Source organism: Acipenser ruthenus, chromosome 8 (genome assembly GCF_902713425.1).
Source record: "Acipenser ruthenus chromosome 8, fAciRut3.2 maternal haplotype, whole genome shotgun sequence".
Lineage (NCBI taxonomy): Eukaryota > Metazoa > Chordata > Actinopteri > Acipenseriformes > Acipenseridae > Acipenser > Acipenser ruthenus.
In genome coordinates, this window is record NC_081196.1 from 19,233,783 (window position 1) to 19,252,992 (window position 19,210).

Sequence of the window (19,210 nt, forward strand, 5' to 3'; positions counted from 1 at the left end):
CGATTAGCAATAAGATGAAAAGCTTCTTGTGATCAAAGATTGTAATTTACTTTGCAAACTAAAGACTTACTTTTAATGAAACAATCAAATATCAATTTTCCTGACTACCAATACCTGTACTGCAGTCATCTGTTAGCCTCTTATTTACTGTTATCCACACAGCTACACCAAAATAAATGCGTGTACACACACAGTAAGCTTTACTTTTAAAAGTAAGGTTTGATTGAAATTTAAAACTGTGTACCTAGGAATGTAGCAATGTATTCCCAATGAAGATCAAGTTGTATATGAAGTCTACAATAGATATAATACAGGTACAGTGCTTGTATATGGAAACCATTTTTTGTTCACCTACAGATATGGCCAAACGTTTTGCATCACCCTACAGAATTAACAAATTTTGCTTCATAAAGTCGAATTAAACCTGCTGAATAATGTTACATTAACATATTACATTGTATACCATTTCGTAGTTTTCCATATACTTAATGAAAAACTGACACTAATTGGAAAATGTGACATTTTGAAATCTAATATGAAACACTGTACTACTATTATGGCTTCCGGTAGAATTTAGATAATATTTTGTGTCTTTGTTTACATGATGTTAAATAAAATATCAAAATGATATATATATATATATATATATATATATATATATATATATATATATATATATATATATATATATATATATATATCTCATTTTTAAAAAAAATTATGTCTCCATTCTAAAATTCTAGGTGAGCCTTTTGGCCATAGCTGTAAATATACAAATGTATGACACTGTATGAAACTGAACAAAAATTAGAAAAATCTACACGAACACTGTCAACAGAGTGTGAAGCCACTATGGGCAGCTCAAGCCCCTTTCACACTGGCACTCCTACCTGGGTCTGGACCCAGAATCTGGCTACCCGGGTCACAATCCCACGTAGTGTGAAACCACTTAACTGGGTCGTACCTGGGTTGACCCGGGTCCCAGCAACCCATCTCAGGATGTGGGTCGAGACGCTTTGACCCGGGTTGAGCGAGACAAAATGCAGACGGACGTTCATGAGCCGACGCAGTATAACAAACAGCCATGCCTGCGTGAAGGTTTCACTTCCGCAAGGAACATTTCTGTTTATTCTGTTTAGCCATATTTATGTTGATTGCGACACAGCATGAGCCAGATTGCAGCAGGGATGAAGAAACATTTGCTCGAATCAACATTTGGTCCAATGGTTCAATCCAGAGAAGCTTGGATGGAAGCGTCAGTAACAAGCTGCTTCCAGGGCATTGACACGCGCATTCTGCACTTGCCTCTGTCACCCAGGTCAACCCTGCTTTATCAAAAGTAGTGGGAAATCACGTACCTGACCCGCATGACACCTGGTCCTGACCCGGGTAGAGCATGCCAGCGTGAAAAGGGCTTAAGACAGCACTGATTGAATGTTACAAGTCTGAAAGGTGTTTACATTTTATAAAATGAAGGGAAATTGTATACATAACTCTGCAGCAAAGCAAAGAATGGTCCTGATGTGCAACTGGGAGAAGAAGCATTTATATATTACAGAATGTGTCAGGGACGCCACTTGTGTCACAATTTGATCAACAAATAAATGTATGTGAGGGGCGGCCCATTTATGCAACAGTGTGTGCTACATATCACAGCTGTTCACACTGTGTAAGAGATAGCAAAGCAGTTAAGGGATTACAGTGGTTACAAAAGCCAACACATTCAGAAATAAAACATTATTAAAATAGCACAAAAACAAGCACGACTAACCGTGTTTAGCAGAATTCTATAAATCGAATGAATGATTTAAATGTGGGTGGGATATGAATTTCCTCAGCCTGACAAGTGACTTATAAAAAAAAAATCATGCGACAATACAGTTTTACACCCTTTTGCTTGTAAAAACAAGGTTATCGCAGTTGTTGTTCAAACAAAGCCTTTAATACTGTAATGCAGACATCTCTCCTTGAATTTAACATGTGGTCATTACCAAGTGCAATGCCTCCAGAAAATGCAGTAACCAAGAAGCGGGAGTACTACAGCACCACCTTGTGGCAGTGAAAGGAAAAATACATAGGAATTCAGCACAGTTTCCACTAAGATCTTTTTTTTTTTTACCAAATATTTCAGTGATATATATTTTATTAATAGTTAATTATCAATAGTACAAGTGATACCAATTTGATGATTTCTAAATATACATAAAAATATCAAGTTATCTTGTTAGCTATCTTTACTGAATGCAGTAGCACAAACCTGCTTCATTGTTCATTATGTTACCATTTTTACTATTGCTCTGTGTGTATCTCATGTAAAATATAGGTATTCAAATATGACTTTGACTTAACATCTATTTATGCTCTAACAAAGATCTGCCCAACCGTTTTGTTTAGAAGAGACGTTCTAACAACCTGTGGGCTCTTAGAGTCAGAAAATCACAAACACACATTAAATAAAATAAAAACATTTCTGACAGTAACCTTTAACAATTAAAGACTACTGTCAGGAATGTTTACATTTTATTTAATAAAACTAAAAAGCTGACCAAATAAGTTTTACAATATTTGTGTGCTAAACCTGTCAGTTTATTGCATTTTGATTTTGCTTTCTGCTTTCTGCTGTTTTCAAACCCATTAAGAGCCTAAATGGGATACTTCACCGCTAAATAGAAGAAGAAAAAAAAACATAACATTATTATTATTATTATTATTATTTATTTCTTAGCAGACGCCCTTATCCAGGGCAACTTACAATTATTACAAGATATCACATTATTTTTACATACAATTACATTATTTTTTACACATTATTTTTACATACAATTACCCATTTATACAGTTGGGTTTTTACTGGAGCAATCTAGGTAAAGTACCTTGCTCAAGGGTACAGAAGCAGTGTCCCCACCTGGGATTGAACCCACAACCTTCTGGTCAAGAGTCCAGAGCCCTAACCACTACTCCACACTGCTGCCCTGGAGTGCAATCAGCTTCATATGGCTCACACCCCGCATAAGACCGTCTGCTTTAACATTTGACAATATGGACAGCAGTGTGGAGTAGTGGTCAGGGCTCTGGACTCTTGACCGGAGGGTTGTGGGTTCAATCCCTAGTGTGGGACACTGCTGTTGTCCCCTTGAGCAAGGTACTTTACCTAGATTGCTCCAGTAAAAACCCAACTGTATAAATGGGTAATTGTATGTAAAAAAAAAAAAAATTGTGATATCTGTATAATGTGAAATAATGTATAATGTGATATCTTGTAACAATTGTAAGTCGCCCTGGATAAGGGCGTCTGCTAAGAAATAAATAATAATAATAATAGGAAACATGGATGTGAGAGATAAATGGGTTAAGTCCTCCCTCTGCTGGTGATGTCTGGTATTCTTTCTTTCTTTCTTTCTTTCTTTCTTTCTTTCTTTCTGTTTACACCATTTAAAAACAGTCCTGTATAATGATCCAGGTTACTAGTTAAAATGTTATATTACAAAATACAGTAAGCAGACAACTGTACATTCTACATTGATGTTTAGTATTTGTTCCGAATTATAAACATGCAAAATTGTTAAGTTGCAAATAGCAGTAAAATACACAAACAGTTGGTTATATAAATATAGGTTATGAGACCAATACCATTCCCTACCCTCAATAGTTCTGTATACTAGAAAAAAGTATACATTTCAAAAAAAGTTTAACCCCCATTAATCATAACTTCTGATCTCTTTGATAGAAAAACTATCATTTGGCGAGTTAGGATTTCAATACCTTAGTCACGGTTTTGAAAAAAATATTTTAAAAAGGGGGAAAAATAGACTTGTAATAAGCAAGTTATTTCCTCATATTTCTGTAATAACATGTTAAATGTCTGCTGTCAAAAGTTGTGGATTTCATAAAACTGAAGTAATAAACTAAATATGTCCAGGAAAAGCCATATATACATTAGGCATCTTGCCAAATCAGACACACAAAGGACTCCTTTGTCAGTGTAAGTGGGAGGCCTTCATGAGTTTTCCATGCACACCAATTTTTTTTCAACTTTAAGTAATACTTATCCGGGGAAAAGTATTTTTTTATCAAATATTTGCTCAGTGATTTGCTGCAACAATTTCAGTGGATAAAATCATTACCGTGAAAATCTATCCTCTGATGGTAGTTTAAGTTCTGCAAATATTATTTTTTATTTAAGGCACTGCACACCATTCTTCTATTGGCAACCTCACAACACGACATGACATGTTTCTGGTACTGTCTGGATCAGTAAAGTGCTTCTCAAATCATACAGCAAAGGAACTTATCCGTACCACACAAATGGTGCATAGGAAAGACCCCCATCTTAAACTCTCTCACCACACAGTGCACTGGGTACACAACACTGTTTCCCATTTTGGTATTCCTAAAAAGCCAATTCATCTGTAAACAAACACTCAAACAAACCTTAATATGAAACAGATTGAGCTACGGTCTTTTAAACAACAGTGGGTCCTTGATAGCACTCTTAAAAGGCTGTCTCAAGTTTACAAGACTGTGAATTGGGACCTCTCCGACTGTTGACAAACTACAACTTTTTAACATTGGTTGTTACACTACGGTTTATAGTATAGTGGAGCTGGACACCACACTGACATGTTTACTTGTTACTAGAAAACTGCTTATCCGATTGTGAAAAGTTCCTTCTTTATTGAGTGTATCAAAATCTGGTGTATTCGGAGTCTGTCTGTCAAATATTTTACATATCTTCTTTTTCAATGATGGCTCCGATTTTGTATTTACAGCCATTAAATGCTACTCACGTGCTTGTTGAAATAACAATGAAAAACTGGCAAATTACAGTGACAAAGACACTTGACAACAGGGCACACAGGGGTTTAACATCATTTCCCCTCAGATAAAGCAAGTTAGCTACCATAGTTGTTTATAGTGGTGTACTAGCAGCGCTCATTTTAATACCAAGGTGGATAGAGGCTCATTGTGATAAATAACGGATCACAATTCACTACATTTTCACAAAGATAATTTGATGGCTCTGCTCACAATATGTACAGTTTTCCTCTTTTACACCATGCCAGTTGTACAGTAGATTAAATCACAAACCTGGGTTTGAATCAGACTCAGTTCTCAAATTAAATGAGTTCTGTGGGCCCAGCTTAGACACCCCAGGGGATATAAGGTGACATCAGCACACAATTAAACACATTTGCCAGAAGTGAGTGACTAGTACAAGATTAAGCCAACCTGGACATACATTAAAACAATTAAATACCAGAACTGTGAAAACAAAACTTAACAACCCAGACATACGGTTCTGCTGTTAGCCTTGGTACATTTTTTCTAAAAGCTGGTTCCTGTGAGCCTCTTCTAAAGAGCTTGGTGTGTTCCCTGTTTACATGCTCTGAAACACTGAACTATAATGAAAGATGTTATCAGATAGTTTACACTTTCTCCCCAATTTAGTAGTGTCCAATTATTTTGTTTAGTTCAGCTCACCCCTACCACCCCTGCGCTGACTCGGGAGGGGCGAAGACGAACACACGCTGTCCTCCGAAGCGTGTACCGTTAGCCGTCCACTTTTTTACACATTTCAGACTCACCATGCAGCCACCCAGACCTACAGTGTCGGAGGACAACGCAGCCCTGGGCAGCTTACAGGCAAGCCCGCAGGCGCCCGGCCAGACCACAGGGGTCGCTGGTGCGCGGTGAGCTGAGGACACCCTGACCGACTTAACCCTCCCTCCCCCGGGGCGGCGCTCGGCCAATTGTGCGCCGCCCGCTAGAAGCTGGGTCGGCAAAGGAATAGCCTGGACTCAAACTGGCGACATCCATGACTTATAATTGGATAATTTATTACACATACTATTTTCTTTCAATTCATTGGTTCTAATTTCATTTTCAGGGATCAGGGATACTAAAGTCAAATTAGAATGTGTACTAAATACTTGAAACGTGTACTAAATTTCGCGTTTTTGACCCGGGTGGCCTTCCATAGAGTACAGTAGTGATGCGTGTATTAAAATCAATAACAAAAGATGTGGCTACCTGAATACACAAGCAGCAACGTGACTTACTGCCGAGAAAAGACAAACCAAAACATTACTACCAAGCGTCATTTACTTCGTGAGAAATCCAAAGAGAAGCTTTTACAATTTCAGCATTTCTAACAAACAGTACCAGCTTGGACAGATTGGAAATGCTGATCAGACCCCTGTATTTTTCGACATGCCAAGCAATACCACAGGAAACTGGGAAAAAAACATGCATGAGTAATCACGACTGGAAATGAGAAGCAGCACATAACTGTAATGCTCTGTGTGAAAGCAGACGGACGTATGCGTAACTGAGGTTCTTTGTAAATGCATATTTATTTGATGTTTTATTTTTTCCTCAAATTGAGGGTGGGAAATTTGGGCTATATCTTAAATTCGAGGGTGTCTTAAATTCGAAGAAATACAGTAATAGCTTTAACACTAACAATCTGTATCACAATTAATTACATCTGCAAAATGAACAGTATGTGCATGTCTGGGTATAGAATATCGTCGTTTTGATATCGTCACCAAAAGTGTTAATTCACAGAAGTTTGTGCTGAGAATATCCATTGTTTTTATACAGACCTGTATTGTAATCATTTTTAATCCTTGATAATACAATTTGAAGCTGCTGTGTCACACAAAAAAACTACACTGTGTCACTACCTACAGCAGCAGGAGGTGAAGAGTTTAATTTGCAAGCTCCACTGCAGTTCAGAAAAGCAAAACGATCATGGAAAAACGCACATTGAATTTTACATGAAATGCCTACACAGCTAATATTTTTAAATGAGGATTTTATAAACTGTATGGGGCACACCACTATAAAGATGTGTGCCTTATGTGAACATGGTAATACCTTTATCCCAGTAGCAGCAAGAAAACAACACATACTAGAAGAGACTAGTACATTTTTTTGACACATATTTTTACTGCAAGTCATTGATAAATGTTTGTAGAGGCTCATTTTTTGCACATGTTTTGTGTACAGAGTTTAAAAGGAAGATCTACATTTCTTGACTTGCAATTATAATGACAGGTAGCTAAAGCATTGGTCGATACTTCTTTCATTTCATGTGCCACTTGGTCAATAAATCTAATTTTTGACAATACTATTCAAAATGTAATTTGTACCAAGCAAGACAAATGGCAGTACTATTCTGGGATATGCGCCAACACCGCATATTAGAACCTTAAACATATTTTCAAGTGGAAAAGCAGTCCAAAATATTAAATAACTCACGAGATAAATGTATATTAAATAGTTATTTTAGCTCTCAAGCCTGTAATTAAAACTCATGTAGCACTATGATGGAATAGTTATGTGTGCTTAAATAGAGTTGAAACATACAAGTCTTTGTATTATTATTAAAATAATATTTAGAATAGCATAACTGTGCCAACACTTCAACCAATTCCACGTGTGCTGTAATAACATAAAATATAGTCTTAGTCCCAGACTCTCACAGTAACAAAACATTAACACCAAAAAAGCATATATATATATATATATATATATAGAGATAGATAGATAGATAGATAGATAGATAGATAGATATATCTATATAATCTTGTTTAGCCTAAATTTGCATGGTAAAAAATTACTTTAAAAACCATCATGAAATGCTTTCAAATATGATTAGGTTGTGATCCATACTGCTACGATTGATTGATACTTAAAACACTGGCACCTTTTTACTGTTTTAATTAAAATAGTTATAATATTTGGATGTCAGCCTTACAATAACAAACTCACTGTGGAGATACTCTATTTAAAAATGAGTATAAACAGGCATTGGTAGGTATAAGCACGCTACCAAGCACCTTTTCCAACCAGGGTCGTTTTTAGTACTATTTTATTTTGACAGAAAAAACTCCTGTTGCACATGATTTAATAGAAAACTATCATTCTTATTGATGTTATTATAAATGTTTACTTATTTATGTGTTTATTTGTTTAGTGTGTCTGCATTACTAACAGCTCATGCTAAGAAACCAAAGGTTGTAGAAATTCAGAAAACTTAAACAACTTACGGACATGTGGATATTCACATTTGAGACCTCTGCTGCCAAAGGCTTTTAAAGGCACATGAACCAGCCGGTTCCCAAGCGGAGATGCTGCAGAGCACCGGTTCCCAAGCGGAGATGCTGCGGAGCGCCGTTTCCCAAGCGGAGATGCTGCGGAGCGCCGGTTCCCAAGCGGAGATGCTGCGGAGCGCCGGTTCCCAAGCGGAGATGCTGCGGAGCGCCGGTTCCCAAGCGGAGATGCTGCGGAGCGCCGGTTCCCAAGCGGAGATGCTGCGGAGCGCCGGTTCCCAAGCAGAGATGCTGCGGAGAGCCGGTTCTCAAGCGGAGAAGCTGCGGAGCGCCGGTTCTCAAGCGGAGATGCTGCGGAGCGCCGGTTCCCAAGCGGAGATGCTGCGGAGCGCCGGTTCCCAAGCGGAGATGCTGCGGAGCGCCGGTTCCCAAGCGGAGATGCTGCGGAGCGCCGGTTCCCAAGCGGAGATGCTGCGGAGCGCCGGTTCCCAAGCGGAGATGCTGCGGAGCACCGGTTCTCAAGCGGAGATGCTGCGGAGCGCCGGTTCCCAAGCGGAGATGCTGCGGAGCGCCGGTTCCCAAGCGGAGATGCTGCGGAGTGCCGGTTCTCAAGCGGAGATGCTGCGGAGTGCCGGTTCCCAAGCGGAGATGCTGCGGAGCGCCGGTTCCCAAGCGGAGATGCTGCGGAGTGCCGGTTCCCAAGCGGAGATGCTGCAGAGTGCTGGTTCCCAAGCGGAGATGCTACAGAGCGTTTACACCAGTGCAGTTGGAAACTTTGTGGCCCCTTACCATGAAAGGTTTTGTGAGCCACAACAACCCCAAGCAGCATCTGAAGAATGAAAATGTTCCCCACAATCTGCATTTCACTCAAAGTTCCAGTGCATAGTTACAAGGTCCAATTGCAGCACTGATTACCAGCCGATTTTAGAGAAAAGCAACAACATTTCCTGAGCTGGAGACCATCTCCTTCAACCATATCCAAGTACTGCCAGTTGGCTGTGCAGCTATCATAATCCCTTTGCACCATGGCAAAGGAAAAATACAACGTTCTTTATGGGCTCTGTAGAAAGGCTCATGATAAAGACACAGAACCCCATTTTTATAGATAATTCTCTTAAATATTCAAAGCAAGTGTTGCTTTTTTAATGAAAGGGAAACCTTGAAGGCACCATGCTGATATCCTTATTGAAGACACACAGGGTCTATACAAATCCACCAGCTACCAAAGTAGAGGTGATGGAACCCACATTTTTGCTCCCTGACTAATGCTATTTAATGGTTTCCATTCACATCACACTGTCTTATACAACCTTAGAAAGCAAAAACAAAGACAATTGACTGTGTTTTGCTGGAGGGGCTATTTGTTTAGTACTGTTTTATTTAGTTATTTCGGGGTAAATATGATTAGGAACATATCAGCTGAAGCGTGACGCTCTGACTCCAAAATACTAGTAGCGCTTGAATAGGAAAGTAAAGGAAAGGCATCAGTGTGTGAATACATTTGAATCCATTTCCAAACTCATGCCAGTATGATATTATGTTACATGCTGGACAGGCCTGTGGACCAACTGAAAACAATGAACTGAGATTTGTTTACCTTTAATGCTAAACATTGTATATGTATTACAATAAACATATTGTTACTAGTCATCCTGTCTTAGTGGCCGCACTTTGCTCACCTTATGTATGTATTGCCTATGTGGTGGCCTACAAAAAAAGAAAACCCCTTTACTAAATACAGTACATTGGTATCAATAAGATAACTGACCCCTCTTCAAAAACAGGCAAAAGATGTAGTGATAAACCAAATGTTATCTATTTACTACCAATCTGGAACAGCTGGATGGGATGTGTGTTTGTTTCTGCAGTGGTGACATACATTAAAAGACTGATATTACACCCAATGCTAAAGAAAGACTGTATGAAAGTTATTATCTTAGACTATCTTGCATTTTTAAGAATGAATTCAAAAGCAGTCATAATGAGAAAATGTAAGTCAGATCAGTTTTAATGGTTACAGTACAGTAATTACTAAATGACATAAACATATATAAAATGCCATCAGCATTTCTAGTTCCTCTTTATTTTACTTAAATACTATTTAAGCTGTTCCACCTGCCCACACATTGCGATAAAAGTCTAGTTGTGTTTAATGTTGAGTAAACACACACTTTAAAATGTGAGTCTGCTGTCTGTACAGTGAACAACACACGAACCCAATCCATTTTCTAAAGGGCATGTTTGTTGTCTTTGGAAGTTGGCTCTGACAGCAAGTGGCTATGTTGGTAAAGTGCTCTGTAAAAGCCCTCCCAAAACATTTATGTTCCGGCACGGTGGAGGGTGCAGTAAGAGTTGCCGCTCGAAAGAGATAGCTAGTTGAATGCACAATGCACAGCTTTGTCAGCTTGTTGGGGTTCTGTTTCAGGAGCAGGCCACTTAATCTACCCCTTTTTTTGCCCTAGGGATTGAAACTGTTTTAATGTGCCCTTTTTTGAGAGTCTGTGAACTGTAGAAGATGTGTTGGCAACAAGTTTTTTTGGGCTTGCCTCATTGCAGGCTTCAGCAGATACTGGAGAAGGGTGATGCTCAGCTAACAAGCACAACAGGGACCTGTAACTGTTTAAAGCCCTGCCCTGACTGGGTTTGTAGAGCTCCCCAGTGAGATGCTTCATTTCATAGGCTCACTGGTGAGAAAGGACTGCCTGTTGTTGTACGGTGAAGTACTTGTTTGTGGTTCAATATGTAAATACCACTTAATAATGTTGATTTAATAAGCAGAGGCTAATTTCCACTGGAGTCTTTTGAACTCTACATTAGAAATAAACAGATTTGGTTTCTAATTTAAGGCCTTTTAAAGTATGGGTAGGTACCTCCGGGTGTTTTTTTTGGGTTGAAAAAAATAATATGCTTAACATTTTGACAATGACCCTCAGGAAGTCTCACACATGTATTGATTCTTTTCCTGAATGGTTGTATGGTTTTGAATATGTGAATGTGCTACTGCTCCTACTTGGAGGTGAAGTAATAGTATAATACATTGTAGCTCAATGCAATTGCTGAGTAAAACAGTGGACTACTTTAGAATGCTTTCACAAATATATTTGTCATAACTTAAGAATATACATATATATATATATATATATATATATATATATATATATATATATATATATATATATATATATATATATATATATATATATATCAATATATTCAGGAACTCAAATCAAACCAATACATTAAAAGTCATTTTCTCTTGGTTAACTCTGAAATACTAGGAGCAGCTTTGAGAAATAAAGATTGTCTCCAGCCGGCAAAGTGGTGCTTGATGTCGTATTCTCTAAAGAATTGATCCTCCTTTCAGATAAAATGGAAAACAAAACGTGCGATAAACAGGCAGCATTTTTTACGCCTGCTTGCGTTTGCTGAATATATTTGCATTTGTTCAGCCATTTCCTTTCTATTGAGACTGATTAAATATGCATTGGCCCATTATAAGTGAGGACATCAAGTCGTTGTGTTGACCAACTATCTGAAAAACATAGCTTTGTGCTATGGCTTTATACAGTACTATGCTTTTTTTATACCATGAAGGCTGAATGTTTTGTGAATTGCATTTAGGTAACAGTATTTTTTTAAAGGGTGTGGGTTTGCTACTCTTACTGAGAGAACTGTTTTTAGCTACTGCAAACAAAGGACTAACATTGGCTGACATTGTGAAAGGACATTTCAAAATTGGTTGAAATTACATATCAGCATTTTACCCGTAACTCAGCACAAAACACCATTTTTTTTATTGTGGAGCAATGTGTGAGTTTTAATGGCTTTTTTTAAAATAAAGACCAACCGTTATCAAATTATCTTCATAACAAGGCAGTCGCCAATGGTTGCAAAAGGTCAGCTACCGTGTTTTTCCATTGCTAGAATGGTACAGTACAGTACCTCAGTGGTATAATATTCATATTTTGACATTTTCGACAATATATCACAATGGTATGAATCAATACACACTAGTAATCCAAAGTCCCATCAGTACCAAGTCATCAGGACAACTGTCATGGATTGTTTGTAATCATGTGCTGTCAGCGTTTGTCCAGGGTAATATTGTGGTGTTCTACTGGTATTCCAATGGTATATATTTTTAAAACTTTATAGTAAGTGTTTTAATAATGAATAAAATGTCAGAATGGGGGGGGGGGGGGGGGGTTTAGTGTATTCTGGTGGTGCTATTGAGGTCAAAATTTTGTAATTTGGTACTCCTTTCCAGTAACATGTATCATATTGTGTTGTCAGCCAGTATTATTTTGTAAATAAACATAGACCACTAAGACTGACTAACTGGAAATTAAGATAATGATAGATTTATTTACAGAATGTTTTGGGCTTCTTTCAGACAGTACAGTTTTTTAAACAACAGAGGTCAGACAAGGTCAAACTTTAACAGACATTTCAACACTACAGAGCTTTGTTAAAAAATACATTTAAAATACAATATCAGGCCTCAGAACCAGTGACTTAGGCCATGTGTCATTTACATTTAAAATCTGTTTCCACCAAAGCATGGCTAGGTGTTTTCTAAGGTCTAATGAAGTTGTCAGGTTGAATTTTGTGGTGGAGACACAGGCTATTATTTACACACCATGATTCTCTGATATGCATGTACTAGATAGAGTCTGCTAAATTAAAGTCTGTTTTACTTTATTGCTATACTTATAGAAGCTTAGATTTAAACTATAGTCAAACTGATATGTGGGAAGGATGATAATAATGCAAACCATGCCATCTCCTGGCTAAGGGTTAACATGTCAAACACCAGCATTTATTATTTAAAAGTTTACGCACACAAACATTTCTTGAGAAAATCCGCTCAGAAGAATCAAACCTAATTTATTATGTTTCATTCTAGTTTAAAAGACAACTTTGTTTAAGCCCAGAACAATTTTATAACAGTACATTTGTTTTTGTTTACAGTTTGTTGTACACCATTTTTTAGACCTTCATACATTATTTTCAAAACAACAAAGTTACTCCATGCATTAATTTACAGGTTTCAAGGAACAGCATACTTTTAAAATAATTTTAATATGCAATGTCATATAGATCTATGTGGCAAGGTGCCCGCCCTTTTATTATTTATGTGTTGTTGTTGTTGTTGTTATTATTATATTAAAATGTATTTGTGTGTGGATGAACGAAAGCCGTCCGACATTATTATTTATTATTTGAGACCGTTGAAAAGCCAGGCTCATACAATGTGTTTGGCATGGATGGGGTTGAATCCCCCATCCTAAGTAACTTGTGGGAATGTGGCTGGAGCCTTAATAAGGTAATTATTTAATGGGTAATTAAGGCTCCAGCCACAGTATAAAATACCCACTCCAGACTCAGAGCAGAAGAGAGTTAAAGAGAGAAAGAACGAATGCTACCAGCCAGCGAACAAGGTACTTGTCTTTGATAAGAAGAATTAGAATTGTTTGAGTTATATTTACTTTGGCCAATGTGCCCTTTTCTTTTGTTGTGTTTTGTTTAAATCTTTGCTTTATTATTTAATAAATATACTGCTTTGGCAGTTTCAGCCCTGTATCATTTGTGTTTGTGCTGCTTCCTGAACCTGACGTCACCACCCACACGCACCACTAAAGCCATCCATGACAGTCCACCAGAGGGAGAAATGTCAGTATTAGCTGGTGTTTCTTCATGGTGCTTCTCTTGTGAGGCACTGAAGCTTTCTAAGAGAGAGGGGGAAACCATGGCAACGCATCATTCTGAGACTTTTCTCAATATGAGCCAGAGAGCAACACAATTGAATTAAAATGAGCAAACAAATGGTATGGACCTTTAGTGTAAAAGGACTACAGTATAATTATAGAGCATTTAAAATGCCCCAACATGCATTTGTCTTTAATGTTTTTTAGTGGGTAATCTAAAATTCATGATGTATCATAAGTCAGCAAAACTAATGCAGATGTACATCCCTTACCAAAATGTAATGAACACTGCTACTTTAAAATGCAAGTTGAAATACTTATATCTGATATTGTTCCATCCAAAACTAATGCAGATGTACATCCCTTACCAAAATGTAATGAACACTGCTACTTTAAAATGCAAGTTGAAATACTTATATCTGATATTGTTCCATCCACTGCACCTATGATACCAGTCTAATAATACGTTAGTAAGATTTTAACAAATGGCTAAATAGGACAACAGGCAAACCTTTACATTCTGTATAAATAGCTAAGGGCATTTTTTAAGTCTGCTGTAAATTACAAAAGAAAATATTTTACAATACTATATTTTATTCTTCTAAAATGTACAAATTTGCTCTACGTATAAAAGTAAGATGAAAGATATTCCTAGATGGATGGAAAAAAACATATAAAAATAAAGTGATAACAGTCTAAGGAAATGTTGGCAAGGGATTAATAATACATAGAACCTGCTTAATGAGAACAGCATTCTTTTTATCAAACAAGCTGCCAAAAAGGTCTATTGTGATAAACAAATTATTTGGTCATGTTGACTTCCCCACATGCCAAAAAGAAAGCAGGTGGTGTACATATTACTATACGGTACTTGTTTATGCTAAGCATAAAAGCATAGAGAAGTATGAAAAAGCCTCAATGGTAAAGTACACAGAATCCATAGTAACAAAAATGCAAGCCAACTTCAGACTCACCATGCAAGCCAACTTTAGACTCACCATGCACTGACAAAGGCTTGATATTATTATTATTATTATTTATTTCTTAGCAGACGCCCTTATCCAGGGCGACTTACAATTGTTACAAGATATCACATTATTTTTACATACAATTACCCATTTATACAGTTGGGTTTTTACTGGAGCAATCTAGGTAAAGTACCTTGCTCAAGGGTACAGCAGCAGTGTCCCATACCAGGGATTGAACCCACAACCCTCCGGTCAAGAGTCCAGAGCCCTAACCACTACGCCACACTGCTGCCTCACTGATAGACTGATAAAACCATGTTTTAAATAAAAATAAAAATATCCTTTTTAAGGATTGCTGACTTGTTCAATTTTCATTTGATTTAAGTTTCAGCACCCATTGAGAACTTTAGTGAAATTGAGTTGAGCGTGCTTGTTACAAACTTTTTCATACTGAAACCTTTGCAGGGCAACATTAAATATCTTAAGTCACTTTTGTTCACTACTAAACATTACCAAAATATCGCTAATGTTGCCAACAAGGTATGACTGTGAGTGAACGACTACCGTAAAACCTGTGCAATCCAGCGTTGGGACCTGGAAAATTGTGACAGATTATACGGTGCTGGATTACAGGGGTACCATAAAAAATCTAATACTGTACCTAAAAAAAGATCAAATGACAAAACCATTTGAATGCTTTAAGAAAAACTGTATAATAAACACAATAATACCTCAACAAAATCTTAACTTGTTATTAAACCATTCCCATAGGAAGGTGCTCACTTGTTCGTACCTGCATCTGAGATTCAGACATTTTCTGTTGGTATTGAGGTTTTCTCCGTGTTGATTTTAAGTGGGAGTATTTTATTTTCAGAATATCTGAAAGGGTTTGTCTTGCAATTTTGAATTTTTCACTCAGCTCTTTTTGTGTTGGTTTTGGTAAACATTCAGCTTTTTTTGATAAGTGTAGATTTTTGTTCAAGAGATATGCTTGCTGTGCAAACATTTAGACATTTATTTGCTGTTCAACAACTGCGCAATTGAGAATAGCGCCGGCAGGACATGTGAGTAAAGTATGTATATGCAAATTATATATATATACATATATATATATATATATATATATATATATATATATATATATATATATATATATATATACACAGTGCCTTGCATAAGTATTCACCCCCCTTGGACTTTTCCACATTTTGTAGTGTTACAACCTGAAATTAAAATGGATTTAATTAGGATTTTTTGTCACTGATCTACACAAAATAGTCCATAATGTCAAAGTGGGGAAAAAAAATCTACATATTTTTCAAAATTATTTACAAATAAAAAACTGAAAAGTCTTGATTGCATAAGTATTCACAACCTTTGCTGTGACACCCCTAAATAAGTTCTGGTGCAACCAATTGCCTTCAGAAGTCACATAATTAGTTGAATGGAGTCCACCTGAGTGCAATTAAAGTGTCACATGATCTCAGATTAAATACACCTGTTTCTGGAAGGCCCCAGAGTTTGTTAGAGAGCATATCTAAACAAACAGCATCATGAAGACCAAGGAGCTATCAAAACAAGTCTGGGATAAAGTTCTGGAGAAGCACCAATCAGGGTTGGGTTATAAAAAAATATCCCAAACTTTGAACATCCCCCGGAGCACTGTTAAATCCATTATTAAAAAATGGAAAGAATATGGCACAACTGCGACTCTGCCTAGAGAAGGCCGTCCACCAAAACTCAGTGACCAGATAAGGAGGGCATTAGTCAGAGAAGCAACAAAGAGGCCAATGGTAACTCTGAAGGAGCTGGAGAGATCCACAGCTGAGATGGGAGAAACCGTCCATGGGACAACTATAACTCGGACGCTCCACAAAGCTGTGGCGAGATGAAAGCCATTGCTGAAAAAAAACCATATCAAAAAAACCCGTTTGGATTTTGCCAAAAGGCATGTGGGAGACACAGCAAACATGTGGAAAAAGGTTCTCTGGTCTGATGAGACCAAAATTGAACTTTTTGGCCTTAGCGCAAAACGCTATGTGTGGCGCAAAGCCAACACTGCTCATCACCCTGAGAACACCATCCCCACGGTGAAGCATGGTGGTGGCATCATGTTATGGGGATGCTTTTCATCGGCAGGGACTGGGAAACTGGTCAGGATTGAGGGCAAGATGGATGGAGCCAAATACAGGGAAATTCTAGAGGAAAACCTGTTTCAATCTGCAAGAGACCTGGGACTGGGGCAGAGGTTCACCTTCCAGCAGGACAATGACCCTAAACACACAGCCAAAGCTACACTAGAGTGGTTTAAAAACAAGAACCTGAAAGTCTTAGAATGGCCCAGTCAAAGCCCAGACCTCAATCCGATTGAGAATCTGTGGCAAGACTTGAATATTGCTGTTCACCAACAGTCCCCATCCAACTTGACAGAGCTTGAGCAATTTTGCCAAGAAGAATGAGCAAAAATTGCAGGATCCAGATGTGCAAAGCTGGTAGAGACTTACCCAAAAAGACTCACAGCTGTAATTGCTGCCAAAGGTGCTTCTACCATGTATTGACTCAGGGGGGTGAATACTTATGCAACCAACAAATGTCTTTTTTTAAATAAAAAATATTTTGCACCTTCAAAGTGTTAAGTATGTTGTGTAAATCAAATGGTAAAAATCCCAATTAAATCAATTTTAATTCCAAGGGGGGTGAATACTTATGCAAGGCACTGTACATATATATATATATATATATATATATATATATATATATATATATATATATATATATATATATATATATACACATACATATACAGTACTGTGCAAAAGTTTTAGGCAGGTGTGAAAAAATGCTGTAAAGTAAGAATGCTTTCAAAAATAGACATGTTAATAGATTATATTTATCAATGAACTAAATGCAAAGTGAGTGAACAGAAGAAAAATCTAAATCAAATCCATATTTGGTGTGACCACCCTTTGCCATCAAAACAGCATCAATTCTTCTAGGTACACTTGCACAAAGTCAGGGATTTTGTAGGCATGTAGTCAGGTGTATGATTAAACAATTATACCAAACAGGTGCTAATGATCATCAATTCAATATGTAGGTTGAAACACAATCATTAACTGAAACAGAAACAGCTGTGTAGGAGGAATAAAACTGGGTGAGGAACAGCCAAACTCAGCTAACAAGGTGAGGTTGCTGAAGACAGTTTACTGTCAAAAGTCATACACCATGGCAAGACTGAGCACAGGAACAAGACACAAGGTAGTTATACTGCATCAGCAAGGTCTCTCCCAGGCAGAAATTTCAAGGCAGACAGGGGTTTCCAGATGTGCTGTCCAAGCTCTTTTGAAGAAGCACAAAGAAACGGGCAACATTGAGGACCGTAGACGCAGTGGTCGGCCAAGGAAACTTACTGCAGCAGATGAAAGACACATCATGCTTAGTTCCCTTCGCAATTAGAAGATGTCCAGCAGTGCCATCAGCTCAGAATTGGCAGAAAACAGTGGGACCCTGGTACACCCATCTACTGTCCGGAGAAGTCTGGTCAGAAGTGGCCTTCATGGAAGACTTGCGGCCAAAAAGCCATACCTCCGACGTGGAAACAAGGCCAAGCGACTCAACTATGCACGAAAACACAGGAACTGAGGTGCAGAAAAATGGCAGCAGGTGCTCTGGACTGATGAGTCAAAATTTGAAATATTTGGCTGTAGCAGAAGGCAGTTTGTTTGCCGAAGGGCTGGAGAGCGGTACACGAATGAGTGTCTGCAGGCAACAGTGAAGCATGGTGGAGGTTCCTTGCAAGTTTGGGGCTGCATTTCTGCAAATGGAGTTGGGGATTTGGTCAGAATTAATGGTCTCATCAATGCTGAGAAGCACAGGCAGATACTTATCCATCATGCAATACCATCAGGGAGGCATCTGATTGGCCCCAAATTTATTCTGCAGCATGACAACGACCCCAAACATACAGCGAAAGTCATTAAGAACTATCTTCAGCGTAAAGAAGAACAAGGAGTCCTGGAAGTGATGGTATGGCCCCCACAGAGCCCTGATCTCAACATCATCGAGTCTGTCTACATGAAGAGAGAGAAGCAACTGAGGCTGCCTAAATCCACAGAAGAACTGTGGTTAGTTCTCCAAGATGTTTGGGCCAACCTACCTGCCGAGTTCCTTCAAAAACTGTGTGCAAGTGTACCTAGAAGAATTGATGCTGTTTTGAAGGCAAAGGGTGGTCACACCAAATATTGATATGATGTAGATTTTTCTTCTGTTCACTCACTTTGCATTTTGTTAATTGATAAATATAAACTATTAACATGTCTATTTTTGAAAGCGTTCTTACTTTACAGCATTTTTTCACACCTGCCTAAAACTTTTGCACAGTACTGTATATATATATATATATATATATATATATATATATATATATATATATATATATATATGTAAAGTCTTGCTTTTGTTTTGTATTAATACTAGA

At 37.8% G+C, this 19,210-nt stretch overlaps 1 protein-coding gene across 4 annotated transcripts in view; it reads right to left on the reverse strand.

Moving 5' to 3' along the window:
* Window positions 1-19,210, reverse strand: part of LOC117406858 (roundabout homolog 1-like) — a 409,265-nt gene that overhangs the window by 197,905 nt on the left and 192,150 nt on the right. The window lies entirely within an intron of this gene.